Genomic DNA, 22,248 nt, shown 5'->3' on the forward strand with positions numbered 1-22,248 from the left:
ACTATGACCTGCTAAGCCACAGTGGCAACTGTTGTTATAGTCTTGTACTTGCCCAGTGAAAAATAAAAAAAATGGGTAAATGTCACCTAAATGCTTAGGGTCGTTGTCCTGTTGGAAGATGAACCTTCACCCCAGTCTGAGGTCCAGAGCACTCTGGAGCAGGTTTTCAACAAGGATGTCTCTGTACATTGCTGCATTCATCTTTCCCTTGATCCTGACTAGTCTCCCAGTTCCTGCTGCTGAAAAACAACCCCCCAGCATGATGCTGCCACCACCATGCTTCACTGTAGGGATGATATTGGCCAGGTGATGAGCGGTGCCTGGTTTCTTCCAGGCATAAAGCTTGCCATTCCGGCCAAAGAGTTCAATCTTTGTTTCTCATGGTCTGAGAGTCCTTCAGGTGCCTTTTGGCAAAGTCCAGGCGGGCTGTCACGTGCCTTTTACTGAGGAGTGTCTTCCGTCTGGCCACTCTACCATACAGGCTGGATTGGTAGAGTGCTGCAGAGATGGTTGTCCTTCTGGAAGGTTCTCCTCTCTCCACAGAGAAACGCTGGAGCTCTGTCAGAGTGACCATCGGGTTCTTGGTCACCTCCCTGACTAAGGCCCTTCTCCCCCAATCGCTCAGTTTGGCCGGGCGGCCAGCTCTAGGAAGAGTCCTGGTGGTTCCAAACTTCATCCATTTACGGATGATGGAGGCCACTGTGCTCATTGGGACCTTCAATGCTGCAGACATTTTTCTGTACCCTTCCCCAGATCTGTACCTCGATACAATCTTGTCTCGGAGGTCTACAGACAATTCCTTGGACTTCATGGCTTGGTTTATGATCTGACATGCACTGTTAACTGTGGGACCTTATATAGACAGGTGTGTGCCTTTCCAAATAAAGTCCAATCAACTGAATTTACCACAGGTGGACCCCAATCAAGTTGTAGAAACATCTCAAGGATGATCAGTAGAAACAGGATGCACCTGAGCTCAATTTTGAGTGCCATGGCAAAGGCTGTGAATACTTATGTACATGTGATTTTTTTCGTTTTTTATTTTTAATAAATTTGCAAAGATTTCAAACAAACTCCTTTCACGTTGTCATTATGGGGTATTGTTTGTAGAATTTTGAGGAAAATAATTAATTTAATCCATTTTGGAATAAGGCTGTAACAATACACAATGTGGAAAAAGTGAAGCGCTGTGAATACTTTCCGGATGCACTATACATGTACACATAGGCTAATGCAGTTTATTTCTGAAAACACTTGACTGTTCCTGCTGTAAGTGTTAAAAGAAACACTAAGGTTAGAGGATGTAAATGCTTTGGGCATTCTAGACTTTTCGTCTTGTGTAAAGTTGAAATAACTGTAATCATGTTTCTCTTGAAATTGTTAATCAGTTTCAAGCTGAATGTGCTACTACTATGTCAGATATGTTTGTCTCTGATATGGCACACTGTGCTATTTGCCATATAGCTGCAGTTACCATACCGAGTCAAATTCCATGTGACTACCAGTAATTTTTACACAATTACCAAACTCTCAGTAGTTCTACACAATTAGCATTAACCTTCAGTAACTTTAAAAAGACTGAAGAACTTCATTAGGCCTTTGAAATTGAAGAATTTTCTTTGCGCATAGCATCACCTCTGACACTGCCCAGCCCCCTGAAACCTTTTCATATTCAAATAGATTTGCATGAGAATACACCTAGTGACATCTTAACTCAAGAAAATTGCATTCAGTTTCATACTGTAATCGCAAAAGCTCTGCAGCTTGAGCAGAAATTTGACCCATGTAGGTATGCGCCTGCAGTTCATTGGGTGGGAGCAACAACATGTCCATCAAAGGCTTTCAGCCTGACCTGTTGCTGTGCATAAAATGCACATGCTCATGCATCTGATACAGGGCCAAATCAAAGGCATGTATTCTCAAAAGAGCAGCGAGAAGACAAATATCTCATTCCAGAAAACCTCCAGAGACCAGTAATACAATTATTTTTATTTATACTTGTGAGAAAAGTTGACCTCTCAAGTTGACCTTTCTGTGAATATATTAAAGCAAGCTGACATTTCACAGCTAGTACTCAGTTCCTATTTTCATAGTGTGTGTGTGTGTGTGTCAGTAACGGAAATCATGTGGAAAGGGTTTCCTGTTTTTCTCCTCTGAGTGTCCGAGGTCAAAAATTGAACATCACTCTTCTATTCTAGAAAATTTGGTTTAATTTACATAATTAATGCAGAATCTGTATGTATGTATGTATGTACGTATGTATGTCTTTTTCAAATAAGGTAATGACTGATATCATTGGATAATGTAGTTAGTGTACTGCTTTTCCTGTTCTTACAAAGATATATAATGCTGTGCTGAACAATAAAGTACGAGAAATCTCTGATGCATACTTAAGTGTCTGTGTCATTCATTTCTCCCCTCGCGAGGATCCGAATCGAGACAGCGGCTGCAGACCTGATTTGATACTTAGGGGCCAATCCTGAAAATTCCTAACAGCCCTGGTGTCAGAAGTGGGATATTTCCAGACAGGTAGGACAAGATTATATAAAATGTTTTAGAACTACTGTCTGCTGAAATATTACACGCAAAATTTGGTAGAGAGTTTGACGGTCACGCCTATAGTTGGGATTCCTCTTTTTGTAGAGTTGACGATTGCCTTATTTTGAAAGATAAATAGGAAGGAGATTCTGATCTCAGTCACAACTATAGGTGGCAGTCCTCTTTTGTAGAGTTGACGATTGCCTTATTTTGAAAGATAACTAAGAAGGAGAATCTTAATCTCAAATTCATGACTAGTTGGGTTTTCCTTATTTTGAAAGACAAATAAGAATGAGATTTTTAATCTCAAGTTCACGACTATAGTCAGGTTTTCCCTATTTTGAAAGATACAGTGAATAGGAAGGAGATCAATCTCAAGGTCAAATTTCTCTGGATGTCCTCCTCAGTGGAGTGGATGATTGCCCTATTCGGATTGAATAGGAAGGAGATTATATTCTCAGAAAAAAATTGATATTGGTCTGCTGTCCTGTTCTCCATCCGGATAGCATTTTTAATAACTTGCTTCATTCCTCTTGACTAACCACTACATACCTGAATTTTCATACTGTGGTGACATGGTGGGACAGGAGATAAGCCGTCCTTTACTGGACGAAACACCAAAACAATGGATGTTTCATAATAATCAAGGTTATAATACCGAGCCATATATCAGCAATTTGGCTGGGTGGTCAGAGAGAAAAAAAAAGCACAATTAGATCCGTACCCTAGAGAAGGCTCATTTGAAGATCGATATATGAGCAAGGCCCTCAGAGCAATCTGCGCCTGCTTATCCAACAGAATGGACCCCGCACTAGGGATGCCCGCAGAGTACTGAGCACTTGTTATATTTTCTACCTTCTGTTTTGCGATTCTTCCTTGCCCTTTACTGAGTTGTATGTTGATAATAAACCCTATACGTTCTTGGTAGACACTGGCGCTTCTAAAAGTTCCCTGGCAGGGCATCGTTATGAAGGCTCGATTACGGGACGCACCATAAACTCTGTGGGAATTAATGGCGTCCCTGTGAAATGTCAAATGACACCAAAACTGCCCGTTACCTCCACAGACGACTCTGCTTAAAATGCATGATTTTGTCATTCTACCTGACTCTTCATTCTGCTTACTGGGGTGTGATGTGATGCACAAAATTGGTGCCAAGATATCATTTGAATCTAACTCTTTGAAATTCATGTTCCCCTCAGCATTTTCAGTCTGTGTGTACAGGACGTGAACGTCAATGTCTGTGAAGTCTTCTGATGTGAAACAGGAACTACTCTCAGCATTGTGGATCGCCCAACAAGATGAGGCTTGCCTAATTGACATTAGGCCATATGTGGTTAAACTTCGGTCTAACATACCAGTATACTGCAAACAGTACCCACTCTCAAAAGAAAAGGAAGAAGGTATTGGTCCAATAATACAACGGTTGCTGTCACAAGGTATATTGAACTAACCAATTCACTATATAATGCACAAATCAATCCTGTCAAAAAGGCTAATGGTACATGGCAACTAATACAAGATTTGTGGAAAATTAATTATTTAGAGACTCGCCTGCTGTGTTCTCTGCTGTAGTGCACGCTACTTTGAAAAACACCAAACTGCCACCACAGACCTGTCTGCTGCAATACGCTGACGACATCCTGATTTCAAGGCATCAAAAGACAAGCTGCAATGCGTGAAACCGAGAGTTGACTATCTGGGTCATGACTATCTGGGTCAACAGTTCGTCTCACCACAGATATAGTCAAAACAATAACCACCATTCAGCTTCCGACAACAAAGACCCAAATGCAAAGTTTTCTGGGCCTAGTTAATTATTGTCGAGCCTGGGTCCCGAACTGCTCATTGTAAGACAAGATATTGAGAGAGGCCACACTCTCAGGGGCCGAAGAGCCCATAAAATGGACTGCTGAAATGGACATGGCTTTCAAGCACTTGCGTAACAGTCTAAGTTTCCCACCAGCTCTAGGTCTGCCAAACTATGGTGAACCTTTCCATCTGTATGTGCATGAGGCTGGAGGCACAGCAGCAGCGATCCTCGCCTAGTCCCATGGTGGAACATATAGACCGGTGGCATACTTGTCGAAGCGCCAAATGCCTCCCTGCGTGTCTGCGGGCAGTTGCTGCTGTGACATTGATGGTACAAAATGCAGAACACATTGTTCTTTCACACCCTATGACTGTGCACACCTCGCATCACGTAGGAGCAATTATGCATAATATTACTACACAACACATGACAGCACAGCGTCGATCAGGGTATGAGTCTATTTTGTTGGCTACTGCTAATCTGACTATTAAACCAACCTCCGTTGTGCGTGGTCCAACTTTATTATTGCATAAGTTGTTAACCAATGGCCAGTTTTCTGATGACTCACATGATTGCTTGGATCATCTGCATGCATCCACCCCTTGCAGGCTGGATGCTTTCTCGTCCGCCCTGGAGGAGGGGGATCACTGGTATATAGATGGGTCATGTACAAAACCGAATGATGCTGTATACTGGTGTGTTTATGCTGTAACTGAACTTCCAAATCGCATTATCAAAGAATATTCGCTTCTATACAAATCTGCACAAGCAGCTGAGTTGTTTGCATTGATTAGAGCATGCCAACTGGCTAAAGACAAATCAATCAATATAAACACAGACTCAAAATATGCATAGGGGTGGTGCACAATTTTGCCGTGATGTGGGAAGAAAGAGATTTTAAGACAGCTGAGGGCAAATCGATGCCTGCTAAATTGGCTGTAATGAAAGTTGCAGGACACATGACAGGAGAGTTTGAGGAGCCAAGGGGAAACAGATTAGCTGATGAGGTTGCGAAAAGGAAGTTGTGGTAAGCCCTGATCTAAATCAAGCTGATGAAACTGTTTCGATGATGCAATCCACTTTAGTCAGAGATATTGACATCAAATTGTTGCAGGCAAATCCATCTGAATCTGATCTCCAACATTAGGCCTCTAATGAAGTAAAATCAGATCAAAATAATTTGTTACGAGACAAACAAGGGCGCCTAGCTTTACCAAAAACAGCCATAGTAGTATTTTCCCGACATTATCATGCTATACCTCATGTGTCAAAAGAAAAGGTAATCCAGTCGATTAATTAAATTTATTGCATAAACGGGGTAGGGAATGCTGTAAATTTAATCCTGGATTCATGTTTAACGTGTGCACAGAATAACAGACATATGCCTATAAAACACGACTTGTTACTGCATCCGGAATTACCATTCCAACATCTGCAAATTGATTTTATACACATGCCGCCATGTCGAAACAATAAAATATTATTAGTCATTGTGGACCGCTTCTCCAATTGGTTGGAAGCCTTCCAGTGTGCGAGGAAAAATGCTAAAACCATGGTTAAAATTTTAGCTAAGAAATAATACCAGTATCCCGTCGGTCATTGAAAGTGATAATGGCACACCGTTTGCTTCAAAGGTAACACAGATCTTAGCAAAAGAACTAAACATAAACTGGCATTTTAACATACCTTATCATCCACAGGTATGTTGGAGAGAACTAACCACACTCTGAAAGAACGTCTACACAAGACCTGTACTGAAACAGGAAGAACATGGATTGATGTATTGCCGGCTGTGTTGACTGAGCTCAGAATGTCACCATACTCTACCTAAGCTTTTTCCACTTGAAATACTAATGGGTAGGCCTTTCCCGACCCCATGGCTCTCATTCCACAGGTGACATGGAAGTGGTGATTGCAGAATAAGTGGATTCCCTCATTAAGACATTAAATTCCATAAATGGTGATATCTCTCTCTCTCTCTCTCCCTCTGCCTGCATATAGTCCTACTCACCCATTTGTCAACAGGTTCTGATCAGGTGTTTAAGCTGGGGTGCCAAAGTATCTGCGCCCAGCTACGTGGTGACCAGAACCGGAGTGCTAACGGATCTTCAACCACAGTGGAAACATGCAAGCCATGTGAAACCTGCACCTGAGGAGAGCTATTTCGAAAGCGAACAGTGAAAGTACTGGAAGAGCTGAACATGCAGCACCAGTGCCTAACCGGGAACTTAAGAATTAGGAGGGCCAGAGGAGGGACGAAAACTACATAATATTGATATGCTTCATTATGTACGCTTACATACTGTCAAAGTCAGCTGAGATTCTGAGTGATCCTTCCAGGATCAAAGTGGGCATTGTGAGAAAAGTTGACCTCTCAAGTTGACCTTTCTGTAAATATATTTAAGCAAGCTGACATTTCACAGCTAGTATTCAGTTCCTATTTTCATAGTGTGTGTGTTTGTGTGTGTGTGCGTGTGCGTGTGTGTGTGTGTGTGTCAGTAACGGAAATCATGTGGAAACGGTTTTCTGTTTTTCTCCTCTGAGTGTCAAGCCAGGACAACGGATTGGCCATGTGGGAGATGGGTACGAAGGCAATCTAAAGGGGCCATTTACACCTCAAAGCACTACACAAACAAAAATAGCTATATGGCCTCCCGGTTTAGCACCGGAACCAAATTGTGAAACACCAGTTGTTCTAGAACAGGTTCCACCCATCTCCCAGACATGAACATACAGAGCACACACTTTCATGACATCTTGACCTGGTACTGAAGTAAAACTAGCCAGGCTCAACCACTACACATCATGGAACAAAATAATGGCCTAGATTCTGAAAGTACTAATCCACTGAAGATCTGGCCTGCCTCTCGTATACACATAGCCTCTCACATATACAACATTACGAACCTGTTTCCATAAAACAGTTATAATTATGGCACACATGACATGCACTACCTTCAACTTATTTGACACACTGTAATGTACATGGGACATGTGCATGGCTACAGTCACACATCAATGATTTAATTACTAATTGAAGCAAACTTGCCAACCAAATTTCAACATTTCCACCAACATATAAATCTAACCGATTGATTGTCGTTGGCATGGTTGCAAACCAGAGGGCCCCTGGTTTTCAACACATCGCTAATAACAATCCAAACATAATAAGAAGTGGATGATATGAAGTGCAGACACTTCTATTGATCCACTACATACTTTGAAAATAGACATGTATCATCGATTGTGACTTAGCCAGCAAATCACACGCATTGGATCATTTTGAATAAGCACTGTGATTATTATATATGTCTGTAACTGTGATTCCACAATCAAAGAATTATTATTGTTACTATATGCTGAATGATGCATACCACTGATGAAAATACTAGTTATGCTGAATTTGTGGTGTGTTTCCTTTAATTTATTCACACCAAGTATCCACTGTAATGACGTATACTGGTGATGAATGTTCTGATTGCCTTGGATTCTTGCCACCTTTCCTTTAATCCATCCAGATCAAGCTTTTCCAAATTCCACTACTATACGCCCGATTAGCATGCTATTGAAAATTCAGACAGTAAAATGGGATCACCTTACTGGATACATGACCATGAAGGGTACTGAGACCTTGTTTATCAGTCGCACATGTTGTCATGAAATGCATAACTGTGTGATTTGCACCTGTAACACATTACAACCTTTTTCTCCCAATGACACTAAGCTCATAAATGTCATTGCATGGCCATTCTGACGCTGTCCAGGTGTCACATACTCAGTGGTGTGTCATCAGTGAGGTGAATTCCTTCACTTATGGAGGACTGACCTGTCCTGCCAATCGCCCCTTTTGCTTGGAGGTAACAGAGGACTTTTCTAAGGGTCAGATCAACATCTTAGGGAGGATAACACTGGACACTGAAATTTCCCCTTGGTGAGATGACACGTTCTACAAGCACAGCGCACATGCTGTGGCGGACACAATGGACCTGGCACAAAGAATCATCTTGCAGATGGAATATCACCTCACCCAGGCACAGATAGAGACAAACCTGGCCAGAAAGACTGCACAAATCCTTTCCAGTTCATCTACATGCTCAGCAATGTATGCCTACACCTGGTGGGACTGGATAATCTGTGGATGCATGGTGGGCTGTGCTCTAATCTTCACCTTTACACTGGCCCAGTGCTGTTACTTCCGGTACCTCATCCGATCCATGAGAAGGTCAACAGAAGTTGCCCTGGCTCTTAGCCCATTACAACTGCACACACTTCAGTGACTGAGATAAAAACTAAAACTAAAAAGTAAGACACAATGACCCCACAGGGACTTTTCTGGAATTGTCCCCGGGGGCCAAGTGGAGGAAATTGTAAGGCTGGCACCAGGATGTCTACACCCAAAAGCCAACATCATAAAACTCTCACACAGAAGAGCATCTCCACCTGAGACAAAACTCCCTACTGATTAAGGACCATAAAATGCAAATCTCACTCACATCAGCTCCCTCTCACCCCTCAGGTCACTTTAGGGTCACCAAAATCTAAGTTATGACTTATCCTGTTCTGTAATGTAAAAGGTTTTCTGATCATACATGTTTGGTATCATTCAAGAGGTCTCAATGCAGCTGGTAAAACAATCTCATTCCCTTTCAGCAAAGTCAAATCACAAGTAAGATTTAAGAATTTAGTAAAATACTGTATTCTATCAGATGCATGCCCCTCCCAATCTCTCACAGAAACCATCAGATTAGGTGCATTCTTTGTAAACATCAAACGACTTACTCAATCACAAGTTTCAAAGGTCTATTTACAACTCCCTAAATTGTAAACCAAATCCTGAATAACATCAAACAAACACATCTGAAATAAAAATAGAATAATTTGGTACTTAAGGAGAGATGCCTTTTAGGCACCACTGGGATTTGAAATGTTGTGGTAAGCATGGGTTCCCATTTGGCCCAAACCATATGCCCTCTGTACACACACACTGGGCCCATTTCCAAGCTGTGTTCTCTTAAGATGTAGCTCTGCCCTGTAAATCAATTAGGTCAGCTTGGGGTGTGTGTGTGTCAGTGTGAAGGAGTAAAACACATGAGTGGTTAGTGAATTCCTGTTGAGCAGCTCTCTTGGCAGCTGCTTCTGCTCTGGAATTCCCCTGTGAAATTAGGTGAGATGATTGGGTGTGATCCTCACATTTACAATCAGACACTTTTGCTGGTACTCAACTCTGGCCTATGGAAACAAAAAGTAGTTATTGCAGCTACACAGTCATCTTCCGGAATCCAGGCGGCTGAAAAAATACCCTCATGATAACATGGATGCTACATCATATTTAGCTCAGAGAAAAATTGAATCAGTGAGTTGCAGGAACTGTGAACGATTGATTGAGAAAATAACAACTTGAAAAGAAGATCGGAACGCTGTTTCAAATACGTGAGACTGAGCAATTCATTGATTCTGTAGCTGCTACTATACAAGGTGCTGAGCTACCTGATGCAAATGGTCACACGCAGATCTTTATACATGGAACTACAGCAAATGCCGATCATTCTGTCATGGATTTGGCTGATACGGATTGGATATGTCCTAATGAAACTGGATTAGCAATGGAGACTTCTAAACCAGTGCTCCGTGATGATGTTTATGACTCTTACTGGCATAGTATTGGTGCAAGACCAAAAGTGTCAACTCCAGCTAAGACTTGGTCTGACGTCATTCGACACGGAGGGAAATCAAACTGGAGAGTGAACAAGAAAGCATTAATGCTTACTCCATTACCTGAACTTTCAGTACACAACAGGTGTGATCCATTGATTTTGACTGATCAAGAAGTGAATACTGATATTGAACCCAGGGAAAGCAATCATAATACTTGTCCTGAAGATAATTGCAATATAAGAAATAGTCCAGAAATAACTGTTAAGCAGAGGACCATCAGAAGAAATAATGTTAAGTCTACAACTAATAAGCCAGATACTCTGCTAATTGGAGATTCAATAATCAAGTATGTGAAAATGGCAAAGACTGAAATTCTGACATTGGTTGATACACCTGTCAGAGAATTAACAGAATTAGTACTGACTATCCTCTCTACATGTCCGACTAATATGAGGATTATAATTCATGCTGGGTCTTTCAATATCTTGCGAATGAAAACTGGCTCTGAGTTAAAAAAAAAAAAAAAAAAAAAAAAGACTTTTCTATGCTATTAAAAAAACTGAGTGAAAGTCAGCTACAACACATATTTATTTCAGGCCCCATTCCAAATGCAGGGAAAGGAATCAAAACATTTAGTCTTAACACCTGGCTCATAGCAGCATGCCCTGCTCGTGGAATTAAGTTTTAACATCTTTTGGAATTGCAAAAATCATTTAAAAAAAGATGGGATCCATCTAAATACCAATGAATCCAGATTACTTGGTGCTAACCTGCATCATGTCCTTGGGATGCCACACTTGTTTAAAAAGGTGTTGACAAATGTGAAGGCAGATGCCTGTAGGCGGATTTCTGTCTCTTTACCCCTGCCTGACCCTATATCCCACATTACCCAAAGTTTTCAAAGAATGTCCCTTTCTCAGTCATGGATCCAATGCCACTCTTCTCCCCCTTATGCATGTCCACCAAGTATGGACTTGGCTCGAGCTGCGACGTTGAAGTTAAGTCAGTCCACTCATCATAGACATCATTATTCAAGTGTTCACCAGAGATGAGGCAGGTCCCATGCCATCTCCTCAAATATACCGGTGATTTTAAGTAGTAGGTGGCATGATCAAACATATCGTAAAAATCATAAATCATCAAATGTATGTACTAATAATCTTAAACATGTTAAGGTTCAGTCATCTTTAGTTACCCTTCTTGTTTTGAAACCTCTACAACTAAAATTAGCTCTTTTTAATGTTCGATCATTGCCTAATAAATCTTTTCTGATTAACGATCTGATAAATGAAAAGAATTTGGATTGTATGCTTTTAGTTGAAACGTGGCTAAATAACACTACTGGCGCAGCAACGCTAAATGAGGTCTGTCCTCCTAATTTTAATTTCTATCATTCTGCTAGACAAAACAGGAAGGGTGGCGGGTTTGCAGTTACTTTTTCCTTGCAGTTTGTATGTAATGACATTGATCTGGGTGAGTTTGCAATGTTTGAATATCTTGCTCTTGAGCTTAAAGGAGAATTATCAGTGCTCATCATTGTTTTATATAGGACATCAAAACATGCCTCAGCATTTTTCCAGGAATTATCAGAGCTGATTTCACTTGGTATTATTAAATTTGATAAAATAATTCTGAGTGGAGATTTGAATATTCATATTAATAGAGAGAATGACACCAAAGCTAGGGAACTCATGAGTCTATTGGACAGTTTCAAACTTACTCAACATATCAATGAAGCCACTCATCATCATGGTAACACATTAGGCCTTGTAATAACAACAGGATTAAATATTGAGAATATTTCTGTATCTGTTACCCATTTCAGATCATTTTTGTGTGTTCTTCAGTGTTAACGCAACTTTAATACAGGCTAGAGAGGAATCAATGACTCAGAAGCAAATCTTAAATGATGAGGCTGTGGTAAAGTTTACTGATATAGTAAGACTGTCTGACCTCTATAGTAATGACTGTTCCTTAAATACAGTGGTTGAAAAATTTAACAATACTTTGTCATCTGTTTTAAATATTATTGCTCCATTAAAGGTCAAAAAGAGATCTTCTGTTAAAACTTCCCCATGGTTAAACATAAACAATGTGAGAGAAGTTAAGAGAAGTTGTCGAGCTGCTGAACGAAAATGGAGAAAATGGAAAAACACGGTTAACAGTTCATTATAATATATATAAAGAAGCAATGGCTGTTTATAATAAAACACTACTTTTGGCAAGAAAGGATTATTTCTTCAAGATTTTTACAGAGAATTCTGGTAATCCCAGAATATTATTCTCTGTAATTGATCAGTTAGTAAATACTGCCCCCACTCCTCAATAATTCTTTGCATCAAAATGTGAAGAACTTGCCTTGTTTTTTAATGACAAAATATTATCAATAAGAACTAGCATTGTCACTGATGTAAATATAGTTGATAAATCTTATGATAGAGATTTAACTTTGGGAGAATTTACTGTATAACATTAACCGAGCTTCGTAAAATTGTTACCACTTGTAATTCCACTACCTCATGCATTGACCTTGTACCTACAACTTTTTTTAAACAGGTGTTTGACAGTGTCTCATGTCATGTTCTGCATATTATAAATACATATCTTCAGACTGGCTGCTTCCCTGAGGCTTTTAAAACAGCTATTGTAAAACCTGTATTGAAGAAGCCTAATTTGGATAGTAATGTCCTGGCTAATTATAGACCAGTATCCAACCTCCCATTTATTAGTAAAATATTTGAAAGGTAGTTGCAGCACAAATAAACTCCTTTCTTGAAGATAATCACATTATGGAGGAGTTTCAGTCTGGTTTTAGAGCGTACCACAGCACTGAAACTGCACTTACAAAAATAATTAGTGACCTTAGAATAAATTCCGATAAAAGGTCTCATTTCTTGTTATTTTAGACTTAAGTGCAGCGTTTGATACGATTGACCATGATATTTTAATCAATCGTTTGGAAAAGCTAGTAGGTCTTTCCGACTGTGTATTAAATTGGTTTAAAACATATATTAAAGGGAGACATTTTTATGTTAAACTTGGAGAACACGTGTCTGAGAAACATGAAACCCACTTTGGAGTCCCACAAGGAAGCTGCCTTGGACCTTTATTGTTTTCATTGTATATGCTGCCACTTGGTGACATCATCAGAAAAAGCAATGTATGTTTCCATAGTTATGCTGATGACACACAGCTGTACATTTCTGTTGAGCCAAATGATACTACTATTAATTCGATTACTACCTGCTTTATGGCAGTAAATAATTGGATGAGTAATAACTTTCTAAAGTTAAACGAGAATAAGACTGATATTCTATTAGTTGGCCCTAAAACTAAAAGAGAAATGTTGTTCCAGAATCTGGTTAAATTGACTCCTTGGGTTCAACCTGAGGTTACAAGTCTTGGTGTTATTTTAGACTCTGATTTAAGTTTTAACTCCCATATTAATAAGGTGACAAAATCTTCATTTTTTCACCTAAGAAATATAGCTAAAATTAGACCTTTTTTAAACCAGAAAGATGCAGAAAAACTAATCCATGCTCTTATCTCAAGTAGACTTGACTACTGTAATGTACTTTTTACTGGTCTCCCACAAAAATCAATTAATAGACTTCAGCAGCTCGGTTACTAACCAGAACTAAAAAAAGCGAACATACAACACCAGTTTTAGCTGCATTGCACTGGCTTCCTATAAATTTAGAATAGATTTTAAAGTCCTCCTCATTACGTACAAAGCTCGAAATGGACAAGGACCTAATTATATTGCCAGTTCTCTCGTTAATTATATCCCATCAAGAACCTTAAGATCATCAAATGCAGGTTTATTGGAGGTTTCCAGTTACAGACGAATGAAAATCGGTGGTGCGGCTTTTGCAAATTATGTGCCAAAACTGTGGAACACACTACCATTAGATTTTAGGGAAGCTAGTACACTTAATAGTTTTAAAAGAAAGTTAAAAACGTATTTTTTTACTCTGGCATTTAATTAGTTACTCTGAATTGTTTTTTTTTTTATGTTTGTTTTTTTTTAATTATATGTGTTGTAGCAGATTACATTTATTATTATGTTTGTCCTTCATATGTTTTGGTATTTTATCTTGTATGTGTTGCATTTCAAAAACATTTTTTTTGATCACTTACGTTTGATGCACATGTTTTTTGAATGTGATGTTGCTGTTGATATTTGACTATATAATTTTTATGTAAAGCACTTTGAACAGCACTCTATGCCTGAAAAGTGCTATATAAATAAAGTTTATTATTATTATTATTATTTATGTTGTTCTCCTTCATCAGCTGTGGGAAGAAGGATAGCTGGTTTAAGACAGTACAGCAAATCATCAAATTGTCTACATATTGCAGAAGTGCACTTCCTCCTTTTAATTTGATGCTTTCAAGGGTTTCTTTCAATGCTGCATTATATATTGCTGTACTTTCACAGTACCCTTGAGCCAATCGGGTAATACCCTCCTTTGCTCCAATTTCAGAGGATATTGCTCTTTACATGATCTGTACGAAGATTTTGGAGTGATCACAACCAGTTCAACATTCTTTATCAGACCTACATCATATTTGCTTTGGGCCCATAAATCATTTGGCACTTCAGCCAGTTCGGGGGCAATTCCCCCAGTGCGACAAATGCTTGGGAATACTGTCCACGATTTTCCTGAACTATCTGAGTGCCCCTCGAGGTCTCGATGGTATGTCGACACTCTATTCTAAAACTCTGCATCTGAGCGCTATGCCACACTTCACAATTTTGCATCATTACCCAATCGTCTGTGAATGTGCACCATTTTACCCAAGGACCTACATTTTCCCATTCTACTTTTCCCCATTTTTCCAATGAAATGTGTGGTCGGCACTGGGTACCCAATACTGTGTCTCTTCTGCAATACTGGGCAGCTGCACTCCAATTGCACATTTATCTTAATTCCAAAACAACCAATCTGTTTTCAGCCAATGCTATCGTGCAGGTTTTTCAAACCAACCCTTCTCATACTATTCATCTGGTCCTTCTGACAAAAATGCAGTACCGTGTAATGAATCACCTTCTATAAAATCAGTTCCCTATCTGTCACTCACTCGACATTGGTGTCGATGTAGTGACACTAGGGGTCACTCTTGGGAGCCCGAGATACCTCTGGTCTTTGATAAAATGCCAATGAAAATTAGCGAGTGGTATTTGCATGCCACTCCCCCGAACATACAGGTATAAAAGGAGCTGGTATGCAACCACTCATTCAGATTTTCTCTTCGGAGCCGAACGGTCATGCTCATTGAGCTGAATAGCACTGTTCATTCACCTCTGCTGGATCTGATGGTGCATTTCAGCGGCTTCTCCCTCCTCTGCACTGGTGCACTGCAGAGAATGCCCCTGGGCGCTTCGGCAGAAAAACTAGAGAGTATATTTTCTAAAAGAGCTTTTTCCCCTCTTAAAGAGTATATTTCTCTAAAAGAGCGCACACACAGAACGTCTTTTTAAAGACGTGTCTTTCTAAAGATGCCTTTCCGTTCGTGTGTTATTCCTGGTTGCGGTCGTTTTCTCTCAACTTTGGATGGTCATGATCGCTGTCTTTCGTGTCTGGGCGCGACCCACACGGAGGCAGCGTTTATGAATGGTTCATGTTCTCACTGCGAAAACATGACCATGGCAACGTTGTGGTCGCGGCTTGCTTTCGTAAGGAAGCAAGCCACCCCAGCGGCTCCCCGCCTTGGTCCTCCTACCTACGGGTTTGAGGTCAGCGCGGCTGGCGTTGGGGGCGATTTGGGGACCTCAATGGGATCGCCTCTGCCGGGTATCCCCCCGCGGACCTCCCATTCCCCAGCACGCTCATCTGCCCCAATCGGGCTTCCGGATGAGTTCGCCGGCTCATCGCACGGCAGGTCTGGCTTCTTGTTCGGAGCCCGCGAAGATGATGAGCTCTCGAGCGCAGCATCGGAGAGCGGGCTTGTCCAGTCGGATGCAGAAGCCTCAGCTGGGCTTCCCCCTTCGGGGACGGTCGCCCAGTTACAGGCCGATGCCGAAATGACGGACATGCTTTCCCGGGCGGCCGCAAGCGTCGGGCTAGAGTGGAACCCTCCACTCTCCCCTGAACCCTCGCGGCTTGATGATTGGTTTCTGGGCTCGCGGCGCCGCTCAGACCAGCCGCGCCCTGCTCCAGTGCCATTCTTCCCGGAGGTGCATGAGGAGCTGACTAAGTCGTGGGAGGCACCTTTTACTGCCCGACCCCGACTCTGCAGTTCCCCCGCTCTCACTACCCTCGATGGCGGGGCAGCCAGGGGCTATACGGCGATTTCCCTGGTGGATAAGGTGCTCGCGGTGCACTTATGCCCGCAGAGCGCCGCCACCTGGCGTGGATGCCCTAAGCTCCCCTCCAAGCCCTGTAGGCTCATGTCGTCCCTGACGGCCAAGGCCTACAGCACTGCTGGACAAGCCGCCTCTGCCCTGCACGCCATGGCTCTCCTGCAGGTCCACCAAGCCAAGGCACTGAAAGAACTGCACGAGGGTAGTTCCGCCCCAGATTTGATGCAGGAACTGCGCTCGGCGACCGACTTATAGGAGGTCACGGCGCGGTCTCTCAGGCGGACGATGGCCACACTAGTGGTCCAGGAGCGCCACCTGTGGCTCAACCTGGTCGAGATGGGCGAGGCCGACAAGACACGGTTCCTTGCTGCCCCATTTCCCAGGCGGGCCTATTCAGCAACACCGTTGAGGACTTTGCCCAGCAGTTCTCGACGGTAAAGCAGCAGATGGAGGCAATCCGACATATCTTGCCCCGGCGCGGCTCAAGACCCCACACCCCGTCTGCTCGTCGCCAAGGGTGTCCCCCTGCGGTGACTGCACCGGCTCCGCGGCAGCCCGCCCCTCCGGCCCGGCCCCGGCGTGGAGCCCACCGCAGGAAGCCGATGCCAGCCGTCTCACAGCCGGCACCGAAGAACCCACGGAGGTCTTCGAAGCGCCCCTGAGATGGGCAACCCAGGGACGAGGGAACCCACTCACCTGGAGCTGGTAAAAAGACCACTCCATCCCCCGGTGGAGGGCCGGGTGGAAAATCTTTTGTTGCCTTTTTGTTTGATTTCGCACCACGCCCAAGTGGCTGCGGTACCCAACAGTTCAACAAAAGAGCGGCTTCCTTCCTCCCTGGATCACATACCCGCTGTGTACGGTCGTCACCACGACTACCGTCCACGGGCTTTATCTTGCAGGATTGGCGCTCCAGCGGTGCCCTTTCCGCCCCTGAGCACCCAGCTGTGGCACAAATCCACCCCCGATATGACAGCCTCCACGGGTCACGAGGACAGGCCTCTTCCTCCCCCGTCCCAGGCTGTTCCAGGGGTGATCACAAGGAGCCAGGTAAGTGCTTCGATGTCCCTAGACTCAGCACGGCCACGACGTGCTGTGGCACCTCGCGCTCCGCCCCGCTGCGAGGCCCCACCTGCCGGTACGTCCGACGAAGTTGTCCCATTGGTCCCCCTCGCACGGAATTTGGACGCATGGCTTGCACTTCCCAATCCATCGCGGTGGTTGATCCGGACCGTCCGACTCGGCTACACGATTCAGTTCGCCAGGCGCCCGCCCAGGTTCAGCGGTATTCACTTCACCTTCGTCAAGGGCGAAAACGCTGTTACCCTGCGCGGAAATCGCTACCCTCCTATGGAAGGGCACGATAGAACCTGTTCCTCCAGCCGAGATGAAGAAAGGGTTTTACAGCCCCTACTTCATCGTACCAAAGAAAGGCGGTGGGTTGCGGCCAATCTTGGACCTGCGAGTACTGAACCGAGCTTTACACAGACTCCCGTTCAAGATGCTGACGCAAAGAAGCATTTTAGCGAGCGTCCGGCATCAAGATTGGTTTGCGGCGGTAGACTTGAAGAATGCGTACTTTCATGTCTCGATCCTTCCTCGACACAGACCCTTCCTGCAGTTCGCGTTCGAGGGTCGGGCGTATCAGTACAAAGTCCTCCCTTTCGGCCTGTCCCTGTCTTCTCGCATCTTTACGAAGATCACAGAGGCTACCCTTGCCCTGTTAAGGGAGGTGGGCATTCGCATTCTCAACTATCTCGACGACTGGCTAATCTTAGCTCACTCTCGAGACGTGTTATGCGCACACAGAGACCTGGTGCTCTCGCACCTCAGCCGACTAGGGCTTCGGGTCAACTGGGAAAAGAGCAAGCTCCTCCCGGTTCAGAGCATCTCTTTTCTCAGTTTGGAGTTGGACTCAGTCTCCCTGACGGCGCGCCTTACGAATGAGCGCGCCCAGTCGGTGCTGACCTGTTTGAAGGTGTTCAAACAGAAAACAGCGGTTCCACTGAAACTTTTTCAGAGGCTCCTGGAGCATATGGCATCCTCAGCGGTGGCCACCCCGCTCGGGTTGATGCATATGAGGCCGCTTCAGCACTGACTCCAGACTCGAGTCCCGAGACGGGCATGGCGCCATGGGACACACCGTGTGGCCATTGCGTCGGCTTTTCAGCCCTTGGACCGACCTCTCGTTTCTACGAGCAGGTGTTCCCCTAGAACTGGTCTCCAGGCACGTCGTGGTCACGACAGATGCCTCCAAAACGGGCTGGGGCGCTGTTTGCAACGGGCACGCAGCCACCGGCCTCTGGACGGGTCTGCGGCTGTGTTGGCACATCAACTGCCTCGAGTTACTGGCAATTCTGCTTGCCCTGCGGAGGTTCCGGCCGTTGATCCAGGGCAAGCACATGCTAGTTCGGACAGACAGCACGGCAGCGGTAGCATATGTCAACCGCCAAGGCGGTCTGCGCTCCTGCTGTATGTCACAACTCACCTGCTGTCTCTTCCTCCGGAGTCAGCAACACCTCAAGTCACTGCGAGCCACTCATATCCCGGGCAACCTCAATGCTACACCCACGGTGGTAGACACAATCACTCAGGCTAGGGCCCCCTCTATGAGGCGCCTGTATGCCTTGAAGTGGCGTCTGTTCGCTAAGTGGTGTTCTTCTCGACACGAAGACCCCCAGAGATGCGCAGTCGGATCAGTGCATTCCTTCCTGCAGGAGAGGTTGGAAGGGAGGCTGTCCCCTTCCACCTTGAAGGTGTATGTTGCTGCCATAGCAGCACACCACGACGCAGTTGACGGTAAGTCCTTAAGGAAGCACGACCTGATCATCAGGTTCCTAAGAGGCGCTAGGAGGCTGAATCCCTCCAGACCACCCCTAGTTCCCTCATGGGATCTCTCCGTAGTTCTTCAGAGCCTACAGAGAGCCCCCTTTGAGCCTTTGCAGTCAGTTGAGCTTAAGGCACTCTCCCTGAAGACTGCCCTCCTGACTGCGCTCAATTCCATCAAGAGGGTAGGTGACCTGCAAGCGTTCTCTGTCAGTGAAACGTGCCTGGAGTTCGGTCCAGGCTATTCTCACGTGATCCTGAGACCCCGACCGGGCTGTGTGCCCAAGGTTCCCACCACTCCTTTTAGGGACCAGGTGGTGAACCTGCAAGCGCTGCCCCAGGAGGAGGCAGACCCAGCCCTGGCATTGCTGTGTCCGGTGCGCGCTTTGCGCATCTATTTGGATCGCACGCAGAGCTTTAGACTCTCTGAGCAGCTCTTTGTCTGCTTTGGTGCACAGCGGAAAGGAAGCGCTGTCTCCAAGCAGAGGATCGCCCACTGGCTTGTTGATGCCATATCTATGGCATATCTCGCCCAAGAAATGCCACCCCCGGTAGGGCTACGAGCCCATTCTACCCGTGGTGTAGCAGCTTCTTGGTCCCTGGCCAGAGGTGCCTCTCTAACAGACATTTGTAGAGCAGCGGGCTGGGCAACACCCAACACCTTTGCAAGGTTCTACAACTTCCGGGTGGAACCGGTTTCGTCCCAGGTAGTGGCACGCAACCTAAGCGGATAAGCCCGGGATAGCCGGCCGGGTGTATCGCTTGCACATAACGCCTTCCACCTCCTTTTGAGCTGAAGACGCACGCTGTTAATTCCCAGTAGTGTTCACAAAAGTTGTTCCCTGGTTGACTTCCTCCGAGCCCTGTGGCAGTCGAGTTTTCAGAGAGACTCACTGCCGGCCCAGTACACGCACTAACTAAGAGCCCGGTTCTGGGGTAGGTGCTCCGCATGTGGCGGTTCCCTGTAAGGCTAACCCCATGCGATCTATATCTTCCGCTAATTAATTTCCCTGCTGGCAAACTGCATCTTCTTTGGGCAGAGCCCCTCTGCCCCAGTCTCCATGTTGTAGTACCTCCTCCCCCATTGGGCAGGATCTACCTTGAAGGCTCTCCACATGGTTGGAAAGACCATGTGACATATTTTTCCACTTAAATATCCCCCTGCTCTCTGGGGTGAGATGTGGTCTCCGCGGTGTCCTCCCCTTGGGAGGGACACCCCCCGACTAGACCTGGCGGCCCAGTCAGATAATCCCCTTTCTTTTTTTAGGGAGTTGAAAAAGAGAAGGGGAAAAGAGGCCACGACTGGGTTAAGCCCGTCTCTATCTTTGGGTAGTCAACTTGTCCCTAAAAAGGGCCGTTCGACACTCATAACTGTGTTGGGGGAGGTTACGTGTTGACCTGGTGTGCTGGCTATGAGGCACACAGCAAGTCTGCCCACCACACACCGCCAGTTCACGTAACACAGTTCAGCCTTGTGGCGTTTTGTATAGGGACCCCTAGTGTCACTACATCGACACTAACGTCGAGTGAGTGACAGATAGGGAACGTCATGGTTACTGGTGTAACCTCCGTTCCCTGATGGAGGGAACGAGACGTTGGTCCCTCCTGCTACAACGCTGAACTACCCGCTAAAATGGCCGGACCTTATATCGGCTCCTCAGCGTAAAACCTGAATGAGTGGTTGCATACCAGCTCCTTTTATACCCGTATGTTCGGGGGAGTGGCATGCAAATACCACTCGCCAATTTTCATTGGACTTTTATCAAAGACCAGAGGTGTCTCGGGCTCCCAAGAGTGACCCCTAGTGTCACTACATCGACACCAACGTCTCCTTCCCTCCATCAGGGAACGGAGGTTACACCAGTAACCATGACGTTCTTTCCTGCCTCATATGTATGTTTGCCAATTCCAAAACCTCATTGCCAACTGTGCATTTTTCACTTTCAGTCAATTGCCATTCATAAGCATATAACAGTGTGTTCAAGTTACATTTTATCATCATGTTTTCCAGTGGGCCCACAACTGGACACAACTACTCCTGAAGCTCCTACTATTAAACTGATGCCCAAAGCACACGTTAAATTGTGGCCCAGCAAATTCACTGGGCAGCAATCAGACAGCAAGAAAGAGTGTTTGATATTGTCCTTGAAATTGTCAGTCGCAGACTGAAAGGTGTGGTATAATATTCCTTTGCTATGTTTCCTGTTACACCAATAGTTTTCACAAACCTGCCACTTAATTTTGGCTTAGTTTAAAAATTCCTTTGTCATTATTACTGACTCTGTTGCACCAGAATCTACCAAAAATGTTACTGGGGTGTTTCTTACCATCAATGTTAACTTTGGCATCGCCCTATAGGCCCCATCAGGAAACATGATGTATTTTGTTTCCTGCGTGTCATGCGTATATGTGTGTGTTTTGATTTTGCTCATGTGTTGATGTATGTTGCTGTTGTCCTTCAGATGTCACCTGATCTGTTCCCAGTCCCCCAGCCAGTCAATCAGAATCGTCTTCATGCTCATCTGGATCCGCCCCTCATTTGTGCTCCTCTTCCCCTAAATTTCTCTCTGCCCCTCCCTGCATGGGATACCTGTGGTTCAAAGGCATTCAGCTGAGCCATTTGCAGGTGTGCTGCCATTTTCTTTTCTTTTTTCATTGTTTTCTCATTAAGAGTTTTCTCAGCATATACAGCATATTTTTCAACATCAGCCAGTCTCAGTGTTCGCGTACATGTGCTCTGATATCAGTTCTCAGTCCTTCAGCAAACGGCGGCGCAAATGCGCTTCCCAAGGTGACATATCGTTAGTGTCTGGTAGCTTTTCAGTACCATTGTGAATGGTTTGCATTTCAGTAAGGCCAGCCAGATAATCGAACATGTTTTCATTTGGTCCTTGTTTGCATTTTGATATTTTAAGGAGATCCATGCACCTCTGGATCGTAGTTCTGATGCTGTTCATCAGGTCGTTCACTGAATGTGTGTACCCAGTAATCTCCGTATTTCTCCAGTGGAGGATCGAAACTGTGAGATTAACTCTTTCAACTGCCGCACGTATTCTTCCTCCGCAACTTCCTCCACATCAGGCAATGTTTGGGCCACTTCTTTGATATC

General features: G+C 44.5%; 1 pseudogene; it reads right to left on the reverse strand.

Annotated features, from left to right (window-relative positions):
* Positions 1-22,248, reverse strand: part of LOC127429994 (E3 ubiquitin-protein ligase TRIM16-like) — a 534,825-nt pseudogene that overhangs the window by 182,434 nt on the left and 330,143 nt on the right.

The sequence above is a fragment of the Myxocyprinus asiaticus genome, chromosome 39 (assembly GCF_019703515.2).
Source record: "Myxocyprinus asiaticus isolate MX2 ecotype Aquarium Trade chromosome 39, UBuf_Myxa_2, whole genome shotgun sequence".
NCBI classification, from domain to species: Eukaryota; Metazoa; Chordata; class Actinopteri; order Cypriniformes; family Catostomidae; genus Myxocyprinus; species Myxocyprinus asiaticus.